Below are 26,854 nucleotides of genomic sequence, written 5' to 3'. Positions count from 1 at the left end.
GTTTAGCCTAAAAGTAATTCTGTATAAAAGAAGTCCCACCTTGGGTGTTAGGGCTGACCTGGGTGCTTGGGTCTCTGGGCAGTTCCCCCCTGGGAGAACATGAAGCACCTGCAGTGCTGCCTTGCCTGGGTCCTGATTTTTTTCATGCTATTTCTTGTCCCTTTTCCTGGACCCTTCTGTGCACTGGGGACAGGTCCCAGGTCCCCAGCTCAAGCCTGAGCTGCATGGAACACCCAGCTTTTCACTCTGAAACCTCCCCCTGCTCCATCCCACCACGGGTCAGTGACCCCATTCCTGCACAACCTCTCCAGCAGGGTCCCTGTCAGACCAAGCACAGCTCCTGATGCCTCTGTACACATCAGCAGGAGCAAGAGAAGTGTTTATACTTTACTCAGCTAGCAAGCAATCCATTACTGGGTTGTTGGTTTTTTGGTTTTTTTTGTTCCTGTACAGTTTGTCAAGTCTCTCAAATTAAGTTTTACATCAGATGTTCAATTTTTTGCACAGCAGACCAAACAACTTGTCTGAAACATGGTTTTAATTAAAGTGCTCCAGCATCTCCTCTCTGCATGCAGGGCTGTTCTGACAAACAAACAAGAAAATAGAATCATCAGAGAATTTTGTTTGGAAAAGCCATGGGCTGCTGTCAGAAGGAATTGTTGTGGAAGTTCTTCCCAATCTCCAATCCAAACCTCCACTCACCACTTTCCAGCCCCTCCAACCCAATCCTGGGCTTGGGGGGACCCAAGGGCAGGACCTGGCACTGGTTGAACCTCACACAGTGACCTGGGGGGGACACTCCAGCTGAAACAAAAGGGGATCTGCTGAAGGAGACTCAGACCAAGTCACCAGCAAGGGACAGAGGAGCAGAAGTGTAGAGCCAAGCTACAGAAATATTTCATCTGATGGGAACAAGCCACAAAGCCAGCTCAAGGTATCTCAATTGTTTCACCTGAGAGAGGAAATTATTCTCCCTAAGGCTGGTAGTTCTGACACACAAACTGTTTAAATATCCAGGCTGAACTCTGAGCTCCTTGACACCCACCCAAGGCCCAAGGAGTGGTTGTTCTCAGCAGCAGTAGGGACAAGAGGTGACTTTTGGTGAAGAGAAAGCCCTTCAGCAATGGAATGGGTCCAGAACAGAAGAGTGGAATGACTGACTCTTCCTCTTCCTCTGCTGAAATCAGCCAAGGGTCCCAACATTTCCCAAGCCCTGGAAAACAACCATTCAAAATATTTCTTGGAGGAGTGCTCCATAAATCAGCACTGGTGAGTGCTGGGGGAGAAGCTGCAGAGGCACACGGAGGGATCAGAGAGGAGGAGCAGAGAGAAAACCTGCAGAGGCCAAACTAGTCAGTTCATCAAAGAGAGGGGGAAAGGGGAACTTGGGGAACAGTTTAAGAACCTAAAGGGATAATGAAAATCTGCTCTGACAAGCACTCCCACCTCAGGATGAGTGTATTCCAGTTACGAGTGGGAAAGTGCCAGGATCACCCAGGAAAAAAAGCAACTCTTGAAGTAATGGTGAGGATAATTAATGACTGGAGCAAATTACCAGAGGTTCTCATGGATGCTCCGTTGCCAGAGCTCTTTAACACAAAAGTTTCTCTGGGAGGGATGCTCCAGTTCATCCTGCCACAGAGTGCTCCTTGCTGAGCAGACTCAGAGAGAAGCATCTGCTGACAAATTTCTGTGCCTCAAAAACCATCACTGCTCTTTTCAGGGGGTCAGGGACCAGATCTGATCCAGCCTAAGTCACAGAGATAATTTCCATGTTCAGACACACAGGGACTGCCAAAGGATGCTCCTCAGCCACCACCACCCCCTTCCTTATCTCCACCTCCCCAGCACACCCACGGTGCCCAGACAAGGGGCAGCCTCAGCTCCCAGAGAGGTTGCTCCACAACCCTCCCCATGGCAGCTGCACACTTGGCCATCTCCAGCTCCATGCAGCTCCAGTTCATTGCACTTAATTGATTCATTAAGGTAATCACTGCTGTCATGGCGTGTGCTCGTTACCAGCAAAAACAAATCATTCAAAACATGTTTTCCCTTCTCAGCAACTGTATCAGACACATTAATCAAGAGTTGGTTGGCTGTTCCACTCACCCATTATCTCTGTGCCATTTCCATCATAAAACACAAATGAACAAGCAACTTGCCATCACCCAGCTACTTCAGTTTTCCATGGTGAGCTCTGAAATTTGCCCATTAAACAAGTAGTGCTGCTCCTGAGTTATAGGAGGAAGGTTCTGACCAAAAATATATTTCATACATGGGCAAATCTGTTTTATAGCCCACAACTTGTCAGTCTGCAAAACCTCTGCCAAGGGCTGTTACTGATGGTAGAAAGCAAAACAGGATGGAGAAGCCAAGAGCCTCCCATTATACACAGGAAAAAAGCCCATCCCAGCAGCCACAACACATTTAATTATCTGAGAGAGAGAAATGCCTATTTATGAACTTGATCAACTTCCACAAAGCACCCTTTGCCCAAACCAACCCTTCAGACACCACATCTCTCCAGGTGGCTGCAGAATTAGGACGAGTTATTTAGATTTCTCTCTCTGACCCCCTGAGGGGGGGAAGAGCCAAGAGGGTGAGGAAGGGATTGCTCTAAGGAGGGATGAGGTGCAGGGGGAAGCAGCCTGATGTGATAGATGGGCTCTGCTATCTGTGATCAGAGCTTTTCTGCAAACCATCAGAGATGGGTTGTCCAGTTCATCTTGGGAACACCACGGAGGCTCCAGGCAAGAGGAGAGCTGGGCAGGGGCTGGCAGGGTGGGGAACTGCAGGTTTGTCCTCTGGGCACTCAGGATGTTTGCTGGCAAATTGCTGGGTTGGGGTTTTTTGTTCTTTGGTTGTTTTTGTTTTTTTGTTTTTTGTTTGGTTGGTTGGTTGGTTGTTTTGGTTTTTTTTCCTACTCTGTTATCATCCTCTTGCCTCTAATAATTTAATCATTTGGGGAGAAGTGGTTGCAGGCAGGAGCAAGGCAACGCCAAGAGGTGAATCCTGTTCCATGCACAGCCTGGGAGAGGCAGCCTGGCCCCAGAGCCCAAGCTACAGCAATATTTCTGTGCCTTGTAAGACAATTCCTTGGGTTTTTTCAGGGTTATCTGCGAGGCAACAGATCTGAACTCTATTAACTCTGGCTGAAAGCTTGGGATTGAGTCCTTCCTAGGAGCAAGAAACACCCGAAGAGCCAGGAGTCATGGAATTATTACAAGTGAAAATCTCAAGCCACGGAGAACATCCCAACACTGTTCACGTGGTTCAAAGGAAGAGATGAACACAGCAGCAAAGCTGTGTTTAAACTTTATAACCCCCAGAAATCCTGCTGTCAGCAGGCAAGGGTAACCCGAGCACCAGGGAGGTTAAATCAGAGGTGAAATCCCTGCAGAGTTCCCACAGATAAATGTGGGCAGAGAGAACAGAGTCTGGGGCAGGAGGCATCCTGAGCTCCAGACCATGGCACTGCAGGAGCCACCCTGATTGTCACAAAATTTAAAGGTGTTGAGATGTCTGTTTGAGCCCTGAGGTCAGTACAGGTGATGTGGTGCCAGGACACCAGCACCACAGAGCCCAAAGGCAAGCTCAGCCCTGGCCCCTGTTTCCAGCCCTAACCAGGGAGGGGAGGAGGGAAATCCATGGAAAATGGGTTTGCCAGGTTTTTAACTTCAGGAAAACACATAAAACCTCGACTTAAATAGTGAAAACTATGCAAGCTGTGAGGAGATTAGCTAAAAGTCTTTGCAATAAGAAGAACCAGGCAGTATCATGTATTTAGACTTTCAAACCTCTTTCAAGAGCATTACAAGCAAAAGCTGTAAAAATAAAAAAAAATCAGAGGGCAAAATGAAGCTATGCTGTGGTTAGAATCCAGTTAAGACAAAAAAATGAGTAGGAGAGAACAGCCCATATTCAACAAGGCAAGCAGAAATGTTTGCCAGGACAAGTACCAGCATTTAATACTCAGTTGGTTTGGAAAAACACTTCAGAGATAAATGCATGTCTGAGCAGCAATAATACATCTATTTTCCTTGCCAGATTGACACATCATATATTAAACTTTCACGATGGAGAAAATTCTGTCACTTTTCTGACCGCAGGAAGGGAGGAGAACTAAAACAAAACAAAAACCCAAAAGGAAATCAGTCACCCAGCCACTTGCTGGGAGATGTGTGGCTGCCTGGGGCTGGGTTCTTGCCCTCCTTGTGGATTTTTTTCCTCTCTTTCCTACCTTCTCTGCTTTCATTCCTCTTATATTACCCTTATCTCTGCTTCCCTGTACTGTGCTTTCATCTCCTCTCTATTCTCAAAAATATTCTCCTCTCTCAGCAGAAAAAAGCAAGAAGAGAAAGAAGAAACTGCTTATAGCAAGGGTTGGAAGGGTGAGTGCATAAAAAACATTTGTATTGCAATAAAATGCATTATTTGTTCTGTCCTTTCTGCTGCTTTACACACCTTCAATAGGAAACCATTTTAAAAAAATAACAGAAATAATCCAAGTATTCCTGTTACTTGGTAAAAATTGGCACAGAGGCTTTTCAGTGGTCACCAAGTCCTGCTGGGACAAGTTGAACTTGCTGGAATAATGCCTCTGGCTTGTGAGAAATGAACCAGATTCAGGACTATTTAAAGTAAATATTCAACCTCCAGACACCAAGCAGAGGTGGGGACAGGGAAGGGAGGGAGCTGCTCCTTCACACCCTGGGCAAAGGGATATCCCACTGTTCTGTTTCCCCACCTAGAACTCCTTGAGGGAGCTTTGTGGCCACCATTTATGCTCTTTATATATATAATATATATTACATTAATCACAGCTTTCAGCAGGAGAGTTCTGGGCTGGCTTTTGAGCTGGTTCCAACCAAGAACACTTCTGTTTCAGTGGAAGGAACCACTCCTTTCCCTGTTCCTCCCAGAAGATTATTGTACATTATGTTACCTGCTGCTTCACTCTCCAGGTAAACCTCACACCTCCCTGGTGAGATGAAAGGGGTTTGGAAAGCAGAAAGGATTAATTAATTCATTTCTCCTCCTAATTAATTTCTGACCATCACCAGCTGGGGCAGATTCATGGCACCCTCTGCACCCCTTGCACCTCCTCCCACCTTTCTCCCCAAACCTCTGAGTGGGCAAGCAGGGAAAACTGAGCTCTGAGAAGGTTTTGTTTTTTTTTAATGGTGTTTGGCAGAAGCAGCCTGGGAGGCACCTGGCACCAGGGCATTTTTTCAGGTTTCAAAGAGAAGCAGGTGAACCACTGACACCTTGAGTCCCCAGGGAGGAGTTTGTCCTGGAAGCCATAACTCACCAGATAAAATGCTCCTTTAGGATCAAAATGAAATTCAGACCTGGAAGGCACATTTGAAACCTCTCTCTTCACTGGGACAAGCTGTGCAGAACTGTTCTCTGACACAGAAATCAGTGTGCTGCCTCTCCCCAGCACGGGGCAGCATTTCAAAGAGCAGAAAGCTGCTGGATGGATTGGTGTTTTCTGAGACAACCTTGGGATTTTCTCCTGTTACAGACCCAGAGCCACAGCCCTGCTTCACCCCACAGACATGAACTGCCTTGGCCAGAGGAAAATCTGGGGAGTGCCACAGGACTGAGTCACTGGTGGTAACACAGAGTAATACAGCAGCAGTACCACTGACATTTAAAATAATCTGATGGATGCTGAAGCCTGTGAGGAGCTTCAGAGGGGTTAGAAATGCTGCTCCCTGGAATACAGACTTTGAGATTTTCTGGAGAAAGAAAAATATAAATAGATAAATAAATAAATAAATAAATATATAAACGAAGGTGAAAAAAACTTCCCAGAAGTTTTGTTCCTACAGAACAAACAAAACAAAAGTATAAAAAACTTGTCATGCTACTGAGGATGCAGTTTTGAATGGTGAGAAGTCCTAAAAGCCATAACACATTCTGGCTAGAAAACAAATTGTCTCTGCAGTATTACAGGATTTAGAGTGAGCAGATTTTGTCAGTGGGTTTAGCATGATGAATCAGGTAAATTGGAAGCTGAATCATCACTATATCCCCAGGCATCTGCAGTGGAACAGAAAACAAAGGGAAATAAAAAATCCGAGAAGCACCTCAAGCATGTCAAAAAAAATAATTAAAAAACAACAAAATCACAGGCAATATTGAGTGGGAGAAAAAAAAAAAAATCAGGGCTGGGGAATGTTTGCACGAGGTTGTTACTGACAGGGAGTAGCTGGGAGCTATGAAGAGATGCAGCAGTGAGGAACCTGAACAGCACCCAGCAGGGCCTGGCCCAGGGAGCATCACAGAGCAAACCTGAGACAAAGAAATGAAGGAGCAGAGAGGTGCTCACAGCTGAGCAGAAGGGGTAAAAGGTGGTTTTTTTTTTTCCCAGCAATACAGTACATAAAATAATATTGAAAGCCATAAAGGTAAGAGCCTCTACTTAATGCCAAACCTACCAAAAGACCCAGCTACACTCCAGGCTTCAAAACCATCCAAGACTGTCAAAGTTTCCCTTTTAATTCTGACTCCAAACAATCCAGGAGGTCTCTGATTACATTAATGCTTCTCATCTATCATTTAAACACAGAGCCCCTTTCTGCCATCCCTGTGATCAGGGAGCAAAGGATCCTGACAAAACAACATTGGTGATGTCTTTCCAATCATTTGGTTATTACCCAGCTCTGGTTTCAGCAAGAACTCTGATTTACAAGTTTTTGTTCTGTTTACAGCCAGCCCAGGCTCCAGCATGTTATGGTACAGCTGGTGAGAGGTTTGGGGCTTTTTGTTTGGTTGGTTTGGGTTTTTGCTTTGGTTATTTTGTTTTTTGGTTGGTTGGTTGGTTTTTGGGTTTTTTTGCTGTTTTTCACTCCTGTTTTTTAACCTCAGGGCAGTCCCTGATTTGGGAACCCCCTGGGCCTTTCCATCCCCACCCAACGTGCTCAGGGCTGGTGCAGGGACCCCCTGCTCCCCCTCTCCTGGGGGATGCTCTGTTCCCAGCCCCAGCCCCTCTCCTGCTCCCCTGGCTCTCAGCTCCTGCTGAGGTTTCTGTAAGGAAGAAGAGGAGGTGTTTGCTGCTGAGCTCCTGGGATGTGGGGCCGTGAGCCAGCCCTGGAGCACAGGATTTCAGGATTTGCCAAAATTGCAGCTGCCCAAGTTTAAAGAGAGGGTTAAAGTGAGCTCTGCCCCTCCTCACTTCTCTGAGCTGCCTTCTCAACAACTTTATTTTCTGCTTCTCCATGCCAGTGCCTGCCCAAACACCATGTCCTGACTCAGGAAATCTTTTCCTCAGTTGATGCTCTGTCTCTTCCAGAGACTGATTTCATTTTTCACTCATCTCCTGATTTACTCCCTCTCCCATTTAGGACCTGTTGTGCTTCACGCACTGATCTCTGAATTTAAATGATCACTTATCTCACCTCACACAATCCACAGAGATAACTCATTTTAAAAGCCTCCTATTTTCATAGCACTCTCCAAACCAGAGTGCCTGAAGACAGAAATTGATGATGTAACTTTTTTACTGTCACTTCTGAAGTTTCTGGATCTTTTTTTTCTTCGGCTCCACGAAAAACAAAAAAACCAAACAAAGTAAACCCCCACACCACCCTGTTGTCAGCCTAATGCAGATTTCTGATGTGATGCTTTTACCAGGGAGATAAATGTAGATGCTCAGATGGTTTTGCTGCTTGTCTGGAAGTCGAGATTAATTATTCCTCCAGAGCAACCACAGCCCAGAAGTCCATCACTACGGATGCTCCAATGGCAGCAGCACTCTGGTGGGAAGACAATGACAGATTTTTCTGGATATTTTCCACTTAATGGTTTCAGTGGCAGCACACACTGAGAATCCTGTAGATTCATGGTGCATTTTGCTGCAGAGCACACGGTGCTGGGCAGCTCAGGCAGAGAACCCAGCAGCCTCCTGGTGCTGCCTGCACAGCAGGAATTGCTGCTGCTGTGAACCTGCTGCCTGGCAGTTTGTTAAAGATGAATCTCACACCTGGAGGAGGAATCGGGAATATAAATGCCTCGTGCCATATGAGCTCATCACACAAGTTTCCAAATTTTTTTTTTTTTTTTTTTTTTTTTTTGTCAACAGTGTCAATTCAAATGACATCTTAGAAGCTGAGCAGCAGCAAAGTGCAGAATGATGGGCTGGTTCTCATTTAAAAAAAAAAAAAAAAAAAAAAAAAAAAAAAAGGGGGGGGGGGAAAATGGGCAAATGTCTGTGGGGCAGTGGAAGGAACACATCCCATGCCACATCTGCAGCCCCATGACTGATGTTTATTGGTGTCAGTGCCACAGAACCACAGACAACCTCCCTGTGCAGGCAGCAGAGGGGTCCTGGCTGTGCCACAGAAGGCAGAGGGGCTGGGCTGGGATCTGCTGCTCAGCTGTCCCAGCACCCACCCAGAGCCCATCCTGTGCCAGCCTGGGGACAGGAGGCTGAACCTGGCCCAGGAAGGAGCTGAGCTGTGTGGGAGTGCATCTCCAGCCCTGGAAGGACACCCAGCAAAAAAAAAAAATTAATGAATAGGTACAGGAAGGGGATAAAAATAGAAAAAAAAACAACCAACCAATCAAACAAAAACCCAAACAATAAAAAAAAAAATAATTATTTCCTTATGTTTCCCAAAGACTCTAAACACTCACAGCCCACAGCATCACCTGGCTGCTCCTCAGCACATCCAAGGCTAAGGCTCCTCCAGTGAGATGGAGATTCCTTCCCCCTCCAGCTCTCCTGGACCTTCCACCTGCCCATGAGCTTCCAGACCCCACATAAGGCTGTGGGAACCCCTGGTCCAAAGCCAAGATCCCCAGGCACCCATCTCGGGGTGGTGTCACCAGGGACATCACCCTGGGCTGGCACTGGGACTGTGCAGCAAAAAATGGGCTTGAATTGGGCTTCTGTTGTGGGAAAGAGAAGTTATTCCATGCATCTCTCTGAAATCAGGACCACTCTGCCCCAGTAAACAGACCCCTTTATAGAAAAAGTAAGTGGAAAAATCAGGGCTTTATCTTTTCATGGATAGGGAAGCAATGTTCTTATTGCAGGTTATTGTTAACTCCAAGGTTCCTATCAGGAACTGCTCTAAGGGAGATAAATATCACATTAAAGTAGCCACGCAACCCCTGAACTCCTGTGCTTTAAAATCACCCTGGAGGTCAGAAACTCACACAATTATCCTCACATCTTACGCTCACTTATGAAGCTCTACATCAAAAAGGAACAGCATTCCTGGCGGGGCTGGAATGGCTTCAAGGGAGGCAGAATTTCAGCAGGAAACACCTTGCAGCAGAAGCTTAGAGAGATGAGGTTGGGTTTCTGTGCAGATTGCAGGAGCAGGGTTACACCTCTTGGGGTTTTTTGGTTTGGTTTTTTAACATCAACCTTGCTACAGCTTCATATTAATCATAAAGCCCATGTACCAGAAATATTATTTCTCTCTGTGCTGGTCAGGGGGGTTTAAAGATGCCTGGGTTTCAGCCCTGTTTGACACGAGCAGCATTAGACTGATCCTGTCCAGCTTTGCACCCCCAGTGAACGTTTAGAGCCAAGAGGATGCTGAAGACTAAAGCAGAGTGGGGTTTGTTCTCCAAGGACTTCAGTACAACAGGTAAGCTGATTTACCTCTTTAAAGAGCATCCAAAAGGATTTAAAAGGTTCAGGAATTACCACCTATTATGTATATTATTTTATACAATGTAAAAGTTAACATTTGTTGGGGAGGAAAAAAAAAAAAAAAAAAAAAAAAAAAAAAAAAAAAAAAAAAAGGGAAAACATTTTCATTTTTCCAGCTGGTTTATCCTTAACCCAAAGCAATTTTCCCAATGACAAGCACCAGCTCCTTTTTGCTCATTTCTCTTCCCAGGACTGGCTACAGAACCAAGACCCTTCCTGCCCGCGGTTCTGTTCCTTTAAGATTCAGCTCCTGTTGCCTCCCGGCGCTGGTTGTGTTGACACAACGTGAATCCAGCAATCCTCCTCGATGTCACCACCGGAATAAAAGCAGGGGAAAAAAAAAAAAAATCCACTTCTGCCCGCTAGCCTGCCAGGCGAGGGATTCTCATCACGGCTTGGAAGAGTAAATTGGGAAAACCCTGAGCCCCGGAGTCAGCTCGGAACTGGCACCCACTCTGGGTGCTCCGCAAAAACCTGATGCTGGCATCAGCCTGGGGAATGGGCAGGCTGGGAGGGTTCCTCAGGAGCAGCAAGGAGCAGAATCCACACATTTATTTCTCCCGTCTCGGGTTTCCCAGCGCAGCCAAAGCGCCCGCACGGAGCCTCGGGGGGGGGAGCTGAGCTCCAGCCCGCATCGGCACAGCAAGGAGGGGAAAAAAAGGGTAGAAACAGACTGGTTATCCAGGTCTGAGCTGCAGCCTGGGCACAGGATCAGCCAGCTGGACACAAATTAATTTGTGCTTTCAGGAGGAGGAAATCCCTGCCCTGCGCTGCCCCGTTGCTGCTCTGGTGCCCAATTATCTCCCTGCCTTGCTGGGAGTGCACAGGGAGGCTGGAGCTCTGATTTCCCAGTTCTGGGCTTTTGTTGGGTTGGTTTTGTCTGGCTGTGTCCCATCTTTCAAGCCTGACCCCGGCAAGTTCAGAGCACCCACCACCTGCAGTGCTGGCCAGAGAAGGGGCTGAGCCCCTGCTCCCCCCCACCCTGCAACTCAGATTTAAATCTAAGAGACAGCACACAATTGTTTCTTCAGCCACTGTGGTTTTTGTTTCACCAGGCTGAACGTCTTAGAAAAATAAAATAAAATAAAATAAAATAAAATAAATAATTAAAAAATCCTGAAAGGGTTTTCCTCCCTTCTGCAGCTGATAGGAACCAGGAATACACAGATAAGGACATGAAATAGTTCCCCAGCACATCTCCCCTGCCACAGGAACCAGGATTTTCATCTACATTTATCAACATCTGCTCCAAGACCCACAGCATCCCGAAGCACCTCTTGTTAAACACACTTATTTTCCTCAAAGAGCTGCAGTTTAGTTTTTGGATGGGCCCTGCACAGCAAACAGGAGATGTGGGCAGGCCCCGTGGTATCCCACTCCACATCGGCAGAACTAAGAGGGTTTTTTAAATCTAAATCATCCCCTCCGTGCTTCCACAGCTCAGAAATAACATGAACTGTGTGCTGGCTCGGATTTTCCCTTCAATTTTAAAATTACTTCTAATTGTGACCTTGAACACCAAGACTTTGCCTAAAGCTAGGTTTTATTGCCATGTTATCAACTCCAGAAAATAAAGCCCTCACATTACAAAAAGAAACAGACCTTTAATTAACCATAATGATAGTTCTGGGGACCATTATCACACATTTTAGCTACAATAAAAAGCTCTTAAGAGAGTTGACAGCAAGTTCAGCCCATATTTCTCCCTCCTTCCCAGCAGCCAGACAGAAGGGAGGAGGGAAGGGAAGCTCTGAGGCTGAGTGATGGTTTTGCACTGCAGGAGGGGAGACTCAGGCCGGACATTAGGGAGAAATTCGGGATGAGCTTTAAGGTCCCTCCCAACCCAAACTGTTCTGGGATTCTCTGGTCTCAGAGGCTTGAGGGCAGGACAGGCAGATCCCTGGGAGAAGCTTTAGAAGAGGTGGAAGAGTTTGTCCAAAGGATCCAAGAAACCCCCCAGTCCATGACAAGCATTTCCCTCTGTACCCTGGAAAGAAAATGTCTCTGGGACAGGCAGCCCCAGGCATGTTCCTCTTCACATTTCCCTTCTGCTTTCACCATTCTGCAATAATTCAATTTTTAACTCCTTTGGAACAAACAGCAAGGTTACAAGTCCTACCTCCCATCCATGCCAGCTGCAAGCTGAGGTGGAACAGGAAAACCTCCTGGAAAAGCCTTTTCCTGGAAAGCATCCTGACTTCCAGGCAGAGGGAATCACTTCCCATCAGCTCTCAGCTTCCCAAGCTCCAGCCCCAGCTGTGTTGAGGCCAGGCCAGCCCTGGGATGCAGCAGGAGTCAGGATAATGAGGAATCCTCACCCCTCACAGGGTCACAGCTTGGTTAAGGTGGGAAGGGACCCACTGCTCGTCCTGGCCAACCCAGTTCCTTGGCTCTACAAAAGAAATTTCCTCAAAATCCTTCCTGGGGAGACTTACAGCTTTTATCCCCCATAACATTAAAGGCTATCAAATCATTATTTATTGCAATGACAGCCAGCTGCATCTCACCACCCCACCCATCCCCACCTGCCTTGCTTTCCCAGTGCCATCCCCTGGTTTCAATGTAGGGAAAAAAAAATCAAAATTTTCCCCCAGTGGCAAATTTCCTGATTTTTCTATTCTATCATCAGGGTTTTTAGCATGCAAATTATAATTTCCCGACGTGTTTGCAGGCTACAATTAGATGGCATGAAATGTATTTCCATGGTGCATGGAACCAAACCGGCGGGACTGGAATTGCAGAGGAGCCTCAGCAGCTAATTGGAGATGGGAAATTAAATGAACAAAGAGGGCTGAGGAGCCATCACCACAGCAATGCTCAGCACAGCACAATTAGCATGCCACAGCAAGAGGAACTGCTGGGGAGGGCTCTACATGAAACATCAAGCAACATAAAATATCTGCTCAGCTCTGTCTCAGGGACCTGCACCTTGGCCACGTCCCCTGCAGCTGCTCAACAAGTGGCTACAGGAGCCACGGTGACTTTAATAAGCACATTTTGTCCTTACATCCCTGTTTCCTGTGAGTTTTGCTGCTTTGGGTAGCAGGATGCTTTCGCTTGCAGCTGATAAGGCCACAAGGCAAAGATCCAATGCCTGTTCTCACAGACGGCAGAGATTCTCTGCACTCTGGTAATTTGCTTGGAAAAGAAGAGGAAATGTGGGTTTGGAATCTTGTCATTGCTTCTCAACTTTGCTTTAGCTTCCTCAAGACACTCTGTACCCAGTAATTATTATTATTATTGATGGGCTTTTCTAATTACCAGTCAAATAATCTACAGAAGAATTCCAGGTAGGATGTCCCTGGAGGGCTGGGTCCTCTGCTGCTCCCCACAGCCCCATCCCAGGGCAGGCAGCACCTTCCTGGGGTCTCCTCACCTTGTTACTGCCACCTGAGCAAGGAGCATCAGCAGCAATTTTCTTTCTTTATCTGCATCAAGACCTTTCAAAACAGAGAGGATGAAATTAGATTTGGGTTTTTCTGTTTTGTTTTTTTTTAGCACTCCAAGATTGCTCCAGCATCAGCAAGGAGAAAACCCCTGCTACTCCTGAAATTAATGTTTTCATTGTCTAGCAACCCCAGTGCCTCAGCTGGGGAAATAACAGAGGCAATAATGTAAAATACACTGCTTGACCAGGAGGAAAGCATTTCAGTATTATGCAGAAAAGTGTCTCAAAGGGGACACCAGGATAAAAAAAAGTAAAAATGGTTAAAAATGAATTGGACTTGAATATGTTAAGCAGAAACAGGAAAATCAATAGCAGCAATTTAAGTTTGCAGCCAAGAGAAAAAGACATGGTTGAGTGAATGTTCAGAATGCTCCACTTGCTGCTCAGAGTGCTTCATTAGGTATTTTTACACGCTGGATTTGAGGAGAGACAAGATACAGAATTTCAAATGGATGGTAACAACTCAGAGCTGTGCTGACCCTTGGATCAGATTTGCTGAGCCCACACCTACTCCACAGTATTTTTTAAAGGTAAACTCTATACCAGACAAGAAATAATTCTTTTTTCAATCCTAATTTTTTAATTTGATGCCACATCATTTTATCACATTTCAGGGCTGAACACATCAAACCTCCCTGTTGCACATCTGCCCTTATTTTTTTTTTTTTTTTTTAGACAGCTAAAGAGTTCATAAATATTTTTGACTGACACCCAGCATGGCAATAAAGGCCCTGGACTCTTCTTCCTTGCACACACACACTCGAGTTATTTCACTGCCTTCCCCTGTGATGGTTTTCCCCCTGGTGTTGCACAGAGCCAGCCCAGATAAAGGCCAGCACAGCAACCTCAGATAAATACACCACACCACAGCTGCTTCTTGATACCCAACACATTGTTAGTTTTTCAGCAGGCTCAGAGAGCACTGCACAGAGGCAATTCTCTGAAGAGGCCAAAAGGAACATAAAGCCAGCTTTACTTTTCAGGGGCTAGGCTGGGAAGGATTCCTTTGTGATGGGAAGTGTCCAGCCCTGGTGGGATATAAGGAAGCAGAAGGCATTTCCATCACTGAAGGGCACAAAGCACCAGGCAGCACAGGGACTGTCCCCGTGAGGCTGAATGCAACTTCCTCAACACTGTCACCCACTTGTGAAAAACCCAAAGTGCTCCCCAGGCATCTCTGCCCAGGAGCCAGGAGAGAGAAGCCCCTCTTGAGAGCAGCCACAGCTTTGCAGAGACTCGGGGTGACCTGGCCATGGACCAGAGGCACCCTCAGCACCATTCCCAAGGGCAGCTTCAGTGTTTGCCACCCCGGGAGCAGTTTTGTGGCCCCAGAAACACTTCAGTCCCTTGCTCGCACCTGCTGGGAGGGAGGCCCATCAGTCACAGCCCTCTACTTTTTAGCAAATTAATTTAAATCGCTGCTTTTTCTACAGGTACCTTTTCCCTCAGAGATTCAAGGGGAGCTGCTGCAAGCAGCACTGTCAATACAAACCAAATTGCTTGTGGTTCAAACCTTCCTTCTTGAGTAAATCTGCCCAGCTGAGTGATGCATCTTTCCCAGCTGTCTGTATGGTGGGAGCAATAAAAATGATCATATGTCAGCAGGCATGTACTCTGTAGTACTTCACCTGCATTTCTACAGGTGTACCCAGCTTAATAGGAAAGAAAAGCATTCAGAGAACACTCAACAGAACCTCTTTTCTGCAGAGGGACTGAGCCAGACCTTCACAGGAGGTTCAGGTTCACGATACCAACCCAACATGTGGGATGGCAGCTGGGAAAGAGCCTGACCCCCCCACCCCCCCAGCAGCCTCACCTATTCCCTTTGCCTTTTGGGGACACACACCTGGGCCAGGTGCCCTGCTCCTGGCTATCAGCTTTTCTGTGGGTGCTTTTTTTGTCCAACAGCCCTTTGAAATGTTTTCGAGCAAGAGGAGAACACCATTTATAAAGCAACCCAGACCCCCAGCCTCCCCTTGCCTTTCACTGCAGAATTATCACAGCTTTTTGTTGCTCCCATCCTGACACTGCCCCTGGCCCTGCACACCCAGCACAGTTTGATTTTATTCTGGAAGGAAACAGGTGGTTTTCACATTATCACTTCATAGCCACCCACGCTGCAGAATCTGAGGCAGGGGAAGTTAAGATTTCTTCTGTGCTCTGGAATTATTCTACCATATTAACTACCAATATAAAGTGGTCTCCTTGGGACTGTGTTATTGCACAAGCACTTCAGCATCTGCATGATGCAATGTACTCCAGCCCCTCAGAGAGGTAAATAATTGATAGGAAACAACTCATTTTTCATCTTTGCAGCTTTTTAAAATCCTTTTTTAATGTACATCAGAGCACTCCTGGCACACCATGGTGCTAAAGGAGACAAGTTTTGTTCTGGCAACTCGATAATCAGCACCCTGGCAAAAAGAAGCATCTCATGCTGGATACTTGGCTGGGTGCTTAGCAACGTGGTCAAGGCTACCTGTATTATAATAATGGTATTTTGCAGAATTATTATGCACTAACAAAGCAGGAGATTGCATCCCAGGTACACGTGCCAAGTCAGGAAACCACTTGCAAAGCTCTTTGGGGAGGGTAAGTTTGCTGTCAGCTGGGAAACAGCACGAGGAGCAAGGTACAACACTCAGCAAAAGCAGGTCCTCTGCTTTGGGGCATTATTGAGGTTCTGGAAGACACTAAAGAACTTGCAGATTACTGCAAAAAATCAGAAAGTTGGGCTTTTTTTTCTCCTTCCTTTCTCCCTTGATGTTCTAATCCCTGGTTCGAATGTAGTCTTTGAAAGAAAAAAATCCACAAGAAGGACAAAATAGAACACAACAAACAAACAACAACCCCACCTGCAGAAAAAAAAAACCTAAAGAAAAACAAGTTAAAAGAAGAGGCGAGAGCAGAGTGAAAGCTGCAGGAGAGAGAACCAAAAGGAAGTGACTGATCAAGTTCCCTTTCTGGTACTTTTGCAAGAAAAAAAAATGCAAAGCATTGTATAAAGGATCAGACAGACTTATCTGCACTTCTGATCAACTTTCCCTTCAGAGACTACAGAAAATCCCAGGCCATTGGCAGCTCCCTCTGTGCTCAGCCCCATCACACCAGGAGCTGGGATTCTCCTTCCTGCAGGAATTGCCAGCTGGTCACTGTGCATCCTCTGAGTGCACAGAAAATTCACCATCTTCTCAGTATACTCAGCCCTCCCTGGCTTTACACCAACCTGAGGTCGGAGGGGCCTCTGAGCAGAAATGAAGAATAAAGAATAAACACAGCTGAAGTCTCCCAGCCACATGCAAGGTTTCTGCTGCTCTGGCTGCTCCTCCAGCCCGGTCCCAGCCAGCAGCACCTGGATGCAGGGCAGCCCTGGGGGGACACAGGGGGAGCTGGGTGGTTTGCTGCTGAGGTCCAGGATATTCCCAGGGCTTCTCTGCCAGGAGGTAAAATTTCTGTGCTTCCAGCCCAAATGAGGAATCATGCATTTGTCAGCTTTCTGAACCAGAGCTACCAGAGATAATCTGTTTTGTTCCCACTGATCATCTCTCTTCTAAACAAGAAACTCTTTGCTACTCTACCTCTGAAATCAGATCTGCTTCTGTCTGTGCCAGGAGGAGGAGGCAGATTGCTCATAATGGTGCCTTGTATCCCATTACAAAAGTCTCAGGAGAAGTGGAATGAACAGAGCTGTATGTAACCAAAGAACCCTTCACTAAGTTGAAAAGAATTACAGACACTTCATGATTTGTAAAGCTATATGAGTGTAAAGCAAAAGAATGAAGTTAAGTCATGAAATGAAGACACATCTAGTTATGATAAATTTAATTTCCCTGTCTTCTAATGATTAAAAATGCCTTTGATATGGGTAGCACATCCCTCCACCTGAGCAAAAAGGGTGGGAAGGAAACACAAAAAAGAGAAACAAAGATCTGAGCTCCAAACACCTGGGGCCAAGCACCTGCTGACAGTATTTTCTTGCACATCTCAGGTGAATGTGTATTTTCTCTTCCCCTTTCACTTCCAGTTTTGGCCTCTCCCTACAAACTGATTATCCCTACCCTCAGGCCAGGCACAAACTGGCTCCTCTGTCCCTGCTCCCCATCACTGATCAGAGCTGTGTTTGCTGAGGCAATTTAACATCTGAAGCTCCAGCTCTGGTTTAACAACCTCTACACTTATTTCAGCTGCCTCCTTCCTCTCACTGACCACGCTCTGAGGTTCATTTATCACTGCAGGTTAAGCCTCCTTACATATCTCTTACATGCAGGGAGAGCTCTGGCTGTTTGTGCATTGCTTATCTCCGGAGCACTGCCTCACAATATGTCAATTTTCCTGCCAGTAAAACAAATCATGGAACCACGAAAGAGAATTTTGCACCCAGGAAGAAGACAAATCCCCTTTGGAAGCCCCTGCCAGTCCCACAGAGGAGCAGCTCATCCTCACTGACTGCAGCACCAGCAATTAAATGGCTCCTTCCCAGGGAGGGAAGCTACAGAGGAACCACCCCCTCTAAGGATTTGATAGCAGTGGGCAAAGAAAAAGGAAAAAAAGCTAAGAAATGCTCTTTGTGTCCCCAGGTGTTACTCCTGACTCCAGCTGCCCCTGCAGTTTTGAGGGAGTGGGAAAAAAAGAGAAAACCTCCCTGTATGTAGCTGTGTTTTGCTCCAGCTCCCTTGGCCTGATCTCCAACTTGCAGTTTGTCAGGACCCTCCTGGGTCCCTGCTGAGGGGAGCAGGGGATCCCCAACCTCTGCAGGACACAACCCTCAGAGAGCTGACCCGGGGTTCCCGAGCCTCCCCACCTCACCGTGTGCCTGGGTCATTCCCGTGGCAGGAGGTTGGCTTCATTCCTTTCCTGCAAACTGAGATGTTCCTCACCAGAAGCTGATCTCAGAGATGGTTCTTGCCAGCTGCCAGCAGCCCCTTCCTACTGACCCGAAGTTTGGTTCAACAGAACTTACAGAGCACATACAAACCACTTGAACACCTCGTGGAACTGAGGACAAGCAGAACCTCTTCTGGGATCCCACTGCCTCTGTCAGCCCTGCAGATGGGGAAGGTGTGAACATGGCCCTTTGGGAAGGCTGACACCTCCTCCCTGCTCTCCCTGGCACCAGAAGTGAGGCCAAGTGCTTGCAGACTTCAGAGGCTTCTGCTGGATTCTGGTTTTCAGCAGGATTTTTCCCTAGGCAAGCATTAGGAGCAGGGCATCCACTCAGTTCAGTTTCCTGCTGCAGACTGAAAGCCCTAATGCCCAATATCATTCCAGTGCCACATCTCCTGCTTACTCCTACCCTGAACCTCTGCAATTGGAGCCCCAGAGCAGCACAAACACAGGAGACCCACAGCATCTCCCAGGCTCCTTCAGTGAGGTGCCTGGCACCACTGCTTCCCCTTTAAACAGCTTTATGGCTCTGGTGCACTGATAAAACTCCCCTTTGTTTATTCAGTCAGGTCTCATCCATTCTGCTTTCTGCACTCCTGCATATTTGCCACTGTGCTCATCATCTCTGTTCTCCAGTCTGGGATGAGATGTACAACATTAATCAGTTGATTGTTATTAACCCAGTTACATTGTGTCTTGGCATAAAGCTGCTCCATCTCTAAATCCAGAGCCTAATCAGCTATTACGACATACATTTAATTATGCCACTTGTGTACTCCATAGCAATCCTCTTATTAAGTGCTGAGGGTTGGTGGTTTAAGCCTGGTGAAACTGCAGCAAACCCATGGGTCAGAACCAGGTTCCTGACAGACAGAGCTGCAGTGGAACCCCAGCCCCAGAGGACAGAACCCACCCTGAGCCACCTCCATGTGCACAGCACAAGGGAAGAGCATCCCTGGGGCAGAACGAGAGGTCACCTCCCAAAATCTGCTGCCCAGAGGGGATCTGACACTGCTGTGGGACCAGGGGACACCAAGTGCCCAAGGTCAGCCTGGATGTGCCTTATTCCTTCCCCTCTTTCATCTGAATTTTGAGCTGATTATGTAAATTTTGAAGCACCTGAGCACCCCCTCTCTTCACTTGATGGTTATTCCTCAGCAAAGCCCCACACATAAACACAAGTTTCTAGGGTCACAGCCTTAAATAATCAATTATTTGAACCCAGTAAACCTCTCCCTGTGCATCTTTCCATGGTGTTCAGACCCACTTGTAAAAAGCCTGAATTAAATCTGTGGTGTGCTCACTTGTTGGGAGGAGCAGGGTTTGCCATATGCACGGCTGCTCACAGGGTTCTGGCACACCCAGGCAGCCAGAATGTAGGGATGTATTTTCAGATTTTATTCCTCATACCACAGGGTAAAATGAAAATATATTTAAACTGTCATCACAAAAATAATACATATATATTTTTTTTACTGTAGACATCCCACAAAGATCATTTATAGGGGCTGACTACTTTGTTACTATGTGGTTTACATATTTTATTTTTCATTTTTGTTGCCTGCAGGTCTAATCAGCCTTTCATCCTGTAGAGCCTTGTAGCAAACCATTCAGCTCCCAGACTTGTTTAGTCCCTCAAAAAGGTTTTTAGAAAGTGCAGGGTGACACATTAAAAAAAAAAAAAAAGTTTGTTTAGAGAAAAATTATCTCTGTATGATTTTTGTAAGATTTAGAGTTGCTGAGAACACACAAAAAAATACACTTTGCTTGGAAAAAGGGTTTGTAGTATCTCCAGGAATCATTACCATGCCTTAATAACCACATCAGCCACAGCACCCTCCTGCCTGGTGCTGGTTCATTATTCATGTGCTCACAACATCCCTGCAAATAGGGAGCTAATTACCCCAATTACACATTTTCCAATCATCTGAAGCTGCTCAGCTTCACTTCAGGCATGGAGGGAGGAGGTGCCCCCTCCCACCTCCCCTTGGGTTCCCACTCTGCACCTTGGGTTGGGTGATGGGACCCCCCCAGGGACCACTGGGCTGGGTGCTGGGGTGTCTGGGGGGAGCAGGGCTGTGCCCACATCTCCTCCTGGCAAGAGAGGGGTCAGAGCCCCCATTCCCAGCCTGCTCTCACTTGGGCTGACTCCTGGTTGTACCCCAGAATTGTGTCAGACCCCATTCTCATCCCAGCACTCATCCAGGCTGGGAATCATCCCTGAGCATCGTGGCCAAACCTGGCAAAAAATGCAGGAGGTGCCTTCAGCACCCCAGCAACACCTGGGAGGGGAATATCTGACTCTGGGGGCTCACTGGGAGATGCTGCTGGGAATCAGAGGTGCAGCACAGGCAGAGCTGGGCTGGGTTCCCAGCCTCCAACCCCTGCCAGCTCTGCCCTGCAGCTGCTGTGAGAAGAGAGGGGTCACAACTTTTTTGTATGGACTGAAAATCAGTGCTGACAGTGTGAGGCAGGCTGGAGGCTTGGCAGGTGTAAGAGACCCAAAGACAAGCAGAGGAGATGGGGATTTGATTCACAAACCATCACTCCCTATTTACTCTTCCTTTTGCAGCAGGGGAAGAGGGTGTTAAGTCAAACCACTTTAGTTAAACAGCATTTACTGTCAAAGCAAGCTGGAAAAACAAGCCCCAGGGGTTGAGTACCAAATTTGGAATTACATGTAACTAATATTATCTGCTCAAAGTGCTTAGAACCCATCACAATTGATTTTGTCCAAGTTAGTGTCTGCTTCACGTTATGTTCTGTGATTCTAAAACACAGATCAAGAACTTGGGGAGCTCCTCCAGCTGCAGTGCTTATTTTTTAGGCTTAGGAATGCAGAAAAACTCCCTGTTCACTGGCCAGAGAGGAAGCCAGGCTGCAGCAGTGAAAGGAGAGCCCAGTGCCCACCCCTTGTAGGACTGATGCAACTTTAACACAGGTTCCTCACTCAGCGTTAGAGTTTCCTTTAGGCCTCCTCACTCATCAGGAGCTCCCTTAACACAAGACAAACAAAACCTAAAGGAGGAGATGTGGCTGGATGCCACCCCCTCATGTTCCAAGGGGACCTTTGCCCTCCCTGAAGCACCCCAAGCCCAGGCACCCGCACAGGATGCCCAAATCACCCCAGCCAGGCAGAGGGGGGGGAATCTAAACAGTAACATGAATCAGAAAGACATGTCCTTCTCCTCTAGGAGGAAATGTTCATTTAATCCTAAGGAAGACCAGCACAGGAACCTGGCTGGGTCTGCTGGGCTGGGGCAGTGATGCTGGAGGAGGTCACTGCACTCCTGTAGCTGCAATGCAGCACAGATTGGACTCAGAAGGTTGTAGGGCCTCCAAAAACATCCCCTGCAAGCAGACTGTAAGAACTAGCAACCATAAAATGGAATCCAGAGAGGCAGAACTACCACGTGCTACTTCTTAGGCTCAGGGAGCAGGAACAAGTCAGCTCCAGCCAGTGCCAACAGCAGATGAGGAGGACACAAAAATTGATTTACTGAGGCAATGCCCATAAAGCCCCCAGCAGGTCACAGCTCTACAACAGCCCAGTAACCATTTATAATCTTTAATAAACCAACCAATTAAAAGCCCAGAAAAAGGTAGAAGACGAAGAGCTTTTGAAAGCACTGCCATTAGTGCAAGTGGCATCAGAGACTGGTTAGGCTGAGGAACCTCAAAAGATGTGGAAGGTGAAGTGAAATTGTACTGCTGATGATTAAAAGATTCTCTCCCAATTAATTAATTCCCATCCAGCATTTTCCAAAGAGAAGGAGGAATGAGGTAGAACACAGCACAGGGGTTACTGGACCAATTTATTCATGCAGCCCTGTAAAACCTTGTAGTAAAGACAAGTGTCTTTATCTCTGTAACCCACGAGAGACACAAAGAAACCCTCAGGTCTGAAAATGATATTTTCTTTTCACCACTAAGATCAGTCCAGACTGACAACTTGATTTTGTCACATCCCATTCCAGACGAGTAAAGGCCCAGAAATCTTATTACAGAGATAATGACCAGGATTTTGCAAAGCTCTTGGGAAGAAAGAGGCTGGTAAGGGCTGTAACTTAAAATACTGTTCATAAGAGGGGAAAAACAAAAACCAAAACAACTTCTGTGACATAAGGCTACATCCTAATAACATTTTACCCTTTTGAGGAAAGTAAGTAAATAAAAAAGTTGGATGTAATAAACAACTTCTGTTCTCGGAACACAGAGGCAATTTTAGAAAAGTGAGCAAGGACAAGTCCAGAAGTGACTTACATTTTCCTCTGGAACATCTGGCAATGGCTGCAGGAGAAGGAGGGGGAAGGAGAACAGAGCCCTGAGCCTGGTCCATCAGGGGGGGAGATACACCCTCACCTGCCACTGTGGTGTTCTGCATGTCCCTGCTAACACTGTGGAGACAGGGAAAAAAAAGGGGGAAAAATAATTTATTGAGAAATAAATCCCCACCAACTGGCAGCCTGTTCTCTCTTTTTCTTTGCTGACACTTCCAGAATACCGAATGCTCAAATGATACCCCAAAAAGCAGCATGAGCAGGGATTTGCACCTCCTCATTTGTTGGGAGCCTTTCACAAGTTGAAAAGCTACTTCAAAATATCATTAAATGATCTCAAAGGTCTCTTAATGACCAAAACAATTCTATTATTAGATTAAATCTTTTGAAGAGGCCACCAGCCCTTCCACATATTTGATCTTTAGGGCAGCTCCTGGGTCTCTGGTCCCCTCAAGTGTCTGGCAGTGTATCCAGAAGTTCTCCTTGGAAATCACCTGTGTTTCCAGCCTGGGAGCTGCATTTCCTCATTTATTTGCATTAGTGGCAACACTCTGATGAAAAAAACCAAAAAAAGCAAAAATCAAAAAAAAAACATCAGCAAGCAGGACATTATTTATAGGAATAGGAAGTGTAAGGAGTTTTTTGTAATCAAAAAACCCTGCAGATTTCACCCCAGCCCTGGGCAGAAGGGCCAAAGCCCAGCTCCATGCTCCTCTCCTGCTCTCCCACAGGAGCACCAGGAGGAGCTGGAGCCAGGAGTGTTTGCTTTATGCACAGCATGTCCCATGTCACTGCCAGAATCAGGACTAGCAGAGTTTTTAACACATTTCAGCCCCTCTGTCCTGCCCACACAGCCACCCACACCTGAGCAGAGAGCAGGAGGGAGGATGGCTGCCAGCTCTGGCAGATTACTCCTTCCACTTGGGTGTAGTAATCTTGTTGCAGGGCACAAACAGACCCCGAGCAGCCCCTGAAAGCCTGGAAATGAAGGGAAAGCTGCCCACTGGAAGGGGCTGCAGATCTGGGGGTTTCCACCACATATCTCAGACCTAGGAAGGCAGAGGTTAATTGAGGTGCTGTGGGGAACACACCCTTGTTCTGGGCTGCTGGCAGAAATTGTCTGAGACTTCAGCATCCTCTGGGTACCACCTTTCATTCAGAAGACAAATTACCAGGCTGACAATGATCTTCTTGTTGTTTTCAACTCATTTGTGTTACTTCACTGGGCTGAGCCCATCAACCAAAAGCTTATTGAGTCCTTTTTGGTTGGTTGGGTGTGTGGTGAGCAGGGGGATTACAGACAGGGATTGTTCCTCACTGGAATGGGACCACCAGACCTCTGCAGAGAGCACCCTGCAGGGTGTTGGCAGCCTCTCCTCTTCCCTCCCTGACTGCAATCATGCAATAAATCTGGTGTCCTACCCAGCACCTGAGCAAAGCACAAGGACAGGGAAGACCTTCAACCACCTCTAGATTTTCCTGTTCCCACCCAATTATGAAGCACATGTCTAGATGCTTAAATAGGAGAATTTTTAAAGTCTGTTCTTACAGGTAGGAGTGTGAAAGGCTTAATTACCTTCCTGGTTTCCTCACTCAAGAGGCTCTAATGAAGTGATTCCAGTAAATTCATTGGGAACCATTCAGCTGAGCACAAAATCAAAGCAATGTGCGTAAATATTTGCAGAACCAGGTCACTAACCCTCCTGCAAGGATCCTTTTCTGCAAGGTTTGAAAACTGCTGGCAGTCTCCTGGTTCAGAGGGTCTGCACCTCCTGTGCCTCTCTCTGCTTGGACCTTTCTGCCAGACCTTCCCTGGAAGTTCCCATTCTCAGTGCCAACACGTGCAATTTGCCCCAGATTTATTTTATATTTGCATTTTCTCCTATAATCACTCTGGATGTCTTCAAGATGCACCAAGCTGTTTACACACAGTGTAAAATTTGCAAAGAATAATTAAGATGGCACGGTTCATTTCATAATGGTGTTGCAATTCCATCTTCTTGGAAGCCAGTGTTCTGTAAAGCTCCTTCCTTGGTTGCTTCCAGGGGCTGGGAGTGTGTGCAGAATGCTGAGGCTGCTCTGCTCCTCTGGGGAGAACACTGGAAGGAGCTTCCCAACACAAACCCCCTCCACATTTAGGAACATCAGCAGCCAGTGCCCTAGAGCACCACCAACAAAGACATAATGTAAAATAAACAATAAATATATAAATAAATAAAACAGCTTATTAAGAAAGTATCAAAACTCATCACGTTTTGAGCGACCTTCCTAAGCAAGGCAGCTGCAAGTGGCTGTGGCAAGGCTGTGTCTGAAGGACAGGAGCAGCTCTCTCCAGACCTGGATGCAGGCAGATTGCTCTCAGAGCCACAAAGCCCTTCCTGGGGCTGCACTTCAGGAGCTGCTTTACCAGCGATGCAAACCTCATCCTCAGTGCTTGGAGCTGATGGATGTTTTTCACGCAAAGAGAAATACCTCAAGATTTTTTTCGATTTTTTGTTTGTTTGTTTGTTTTTTGGGGTTTTTTTTCCCCCTCTGTAGGTGTAAGGAAGAATTTCCCACCGTGTTTTTCCTGCTCCGTCCTGGCCCTCTGGGTGCTGTGCCCCTTGCCAGGGATGCTGCTGGCAGGGAGATCGCTGCTCCAGCCCCTCCAGCGCACAGAAGGCTCCATCTAGTGTTACACACTCAGAATCCCAGGGAAAAGAGGGAGAAGGGGAGGGGAAAAAAAGCCACTCGATAGTAATTACTATAGATTTTTAACTTGTCCTAGCAGAAAACCTTTCACGAAAGCCCTGCCAGCCCGTCCTTCCTTGGGTGACACTGCCAGAGCCTCTCCCCCGGCTGTGCCACCGGGGCTGGTGTCACCCCCGTGCTCTGGGGACAGAAACCCCTCCCGGGGGGCTCAGCCCTGGCCCCATCTCCCTCGCTGCCTCAGTTCCCACGGCATCTGCTCCCCGTCTGTCCCAGCCCCACTGGTGTCCTCTCTGTCCCCTTGTCCCCAGCTTTCCCCATCCCTTCTCACCCCACCGCGCATCCCTGCTGCCCCCGCAGCCACCCCAATCCCGAGCTGCCCTATTAACCCTTTACAGCTTCATTTCCATCATATCCGGGCCGTGTGGGGGATTCACCGGTAACTGGGGGCAGCTTTTATTATTCCCCCTACCCAACAGGTAAGCTTCAGAAGAGCTGGGGTGCCTTTGCAGGCAGCTCCCTGCGGGTTTAGCTTTAAACTTAAAAAGATAAAATAAAAAATTTAAAATTGTACCATCCACACGGCTCTCCCTGAGCCTGGTGGCCACGGGAAATGGTCCAGAGAGGCAGCAGCTCTCCCAGCACCAGCAGCCTCCAGCTCCTGAACACCAAGCGCCCTCAAGCTGCATCCCGCAGCCCCGCATCCTCAGCTCCTGCATGGAACTCTCCTCTCCCGGATGGATCTCTCCTTCTCCCGGATGGATCTCTCCCTCTCCAGCTGATCGTGCTGCAGGAGAAGCTGCAGGGTGAAGGTGCAGCCTCCAGCAGGTCACACCAGACCAGCCCTGCCTGGCACTGGCCTCGTCTTTGAGCTGAATCTTGAGAAAAAGTTACTCTCTTGAAGTCCTTCTAAACCAGGCACAGCACTGTCACTGCCTCTGTTCAGAGAAACGCACTCTTCTGTAAGAGACAGAAGTTTGGGGCTTATTTGAAAATTCATCTCCAGTGAGCCTGTAGAAGTTACTGCATGTGCCAGAGACACAAAACCCCCTGGAGCAGAGGAGGCTGAGGGGAGACCTTGTGGCTCTCTGCAACCCCCTGAGAGGAGGTTGGAGCCAGGGGGGGTCAGGCTCTGCTCCCAAGGAACAAGGGATGGGACAAGAGGAACTTTTGGCACAACTCAAGTGGTGCCAGGGGAGGTTTAGGTTGGAGCTGGGGAAGAATTTCTCCCTGGAAAGGGTTGTCAGGGCCTGGCCCAGGCTGCCCAGGGCAGGGCTGGAGTCCCCGTCATCCCTGGAGGAGTTTCAGACCCTGGGGATGTGGGGATGAGGGACATGGGGTGGCCTGGGCAGTGCTGGACTTGTTATAGCTCTTTTCCAACCAAAATAATTGTGTGATTCAGAAGTTATTTAATATAGTTCTAGCCATGCAGCAATTAATCCCTGCAGCTGGGCCCTTTGGCCACTCCACACATGGGTGCTGTTCTGCCCACTGCTGCCTCACTTGGAGGACAGACTCACTCAGACATCTGCACCTCCTCCAGATCAGCTGCTGCTAAAAGGGGATCAAATCAGATCAGGCTCCTCTGAGGTTAATCCAAATGAGGCCTGAGCAGCCCTGAGGACAAAGAGCCCCATCCTCTCGAGGCAACCTGGTCCCCCTTTAACTGTCCTTGGGGCTAATTGTTATTTTTTCCTTCTACCTTAATGCTGAAGTACAAGAAATAACAAATCTAACTGAAACCTTGGGACAAGCAAGGAAAATCAGAGATCAAAAGAAAGAGAACAGTACAAGGAAGCAGAGCAGAAGTTACAGGATGTTAATTGCAGCCAAACACTGATGTCAAACACTTCAGCAGCCACGGAAGCTCCAGCCCTCACC

The sequence above is a fragment of the Heliangelus exortis genome, chromosome 7, assembly GCF_036169615.1.
Source record: "Heliangelus exortis chromosome 7, bHelExo1.hap1, whole genome shotgun sequence".
Lineage (NCBI taxonomy): Eukaryota > Metazoa > Chordata > Aves > Apodiformes > Trochilidae > Heliangelus > Heliangelus exortis.
The sequence above is the reverse complement of the archived record's forward strand: the minus strand, read 5'-3'. Positions refer to the sequence as shown.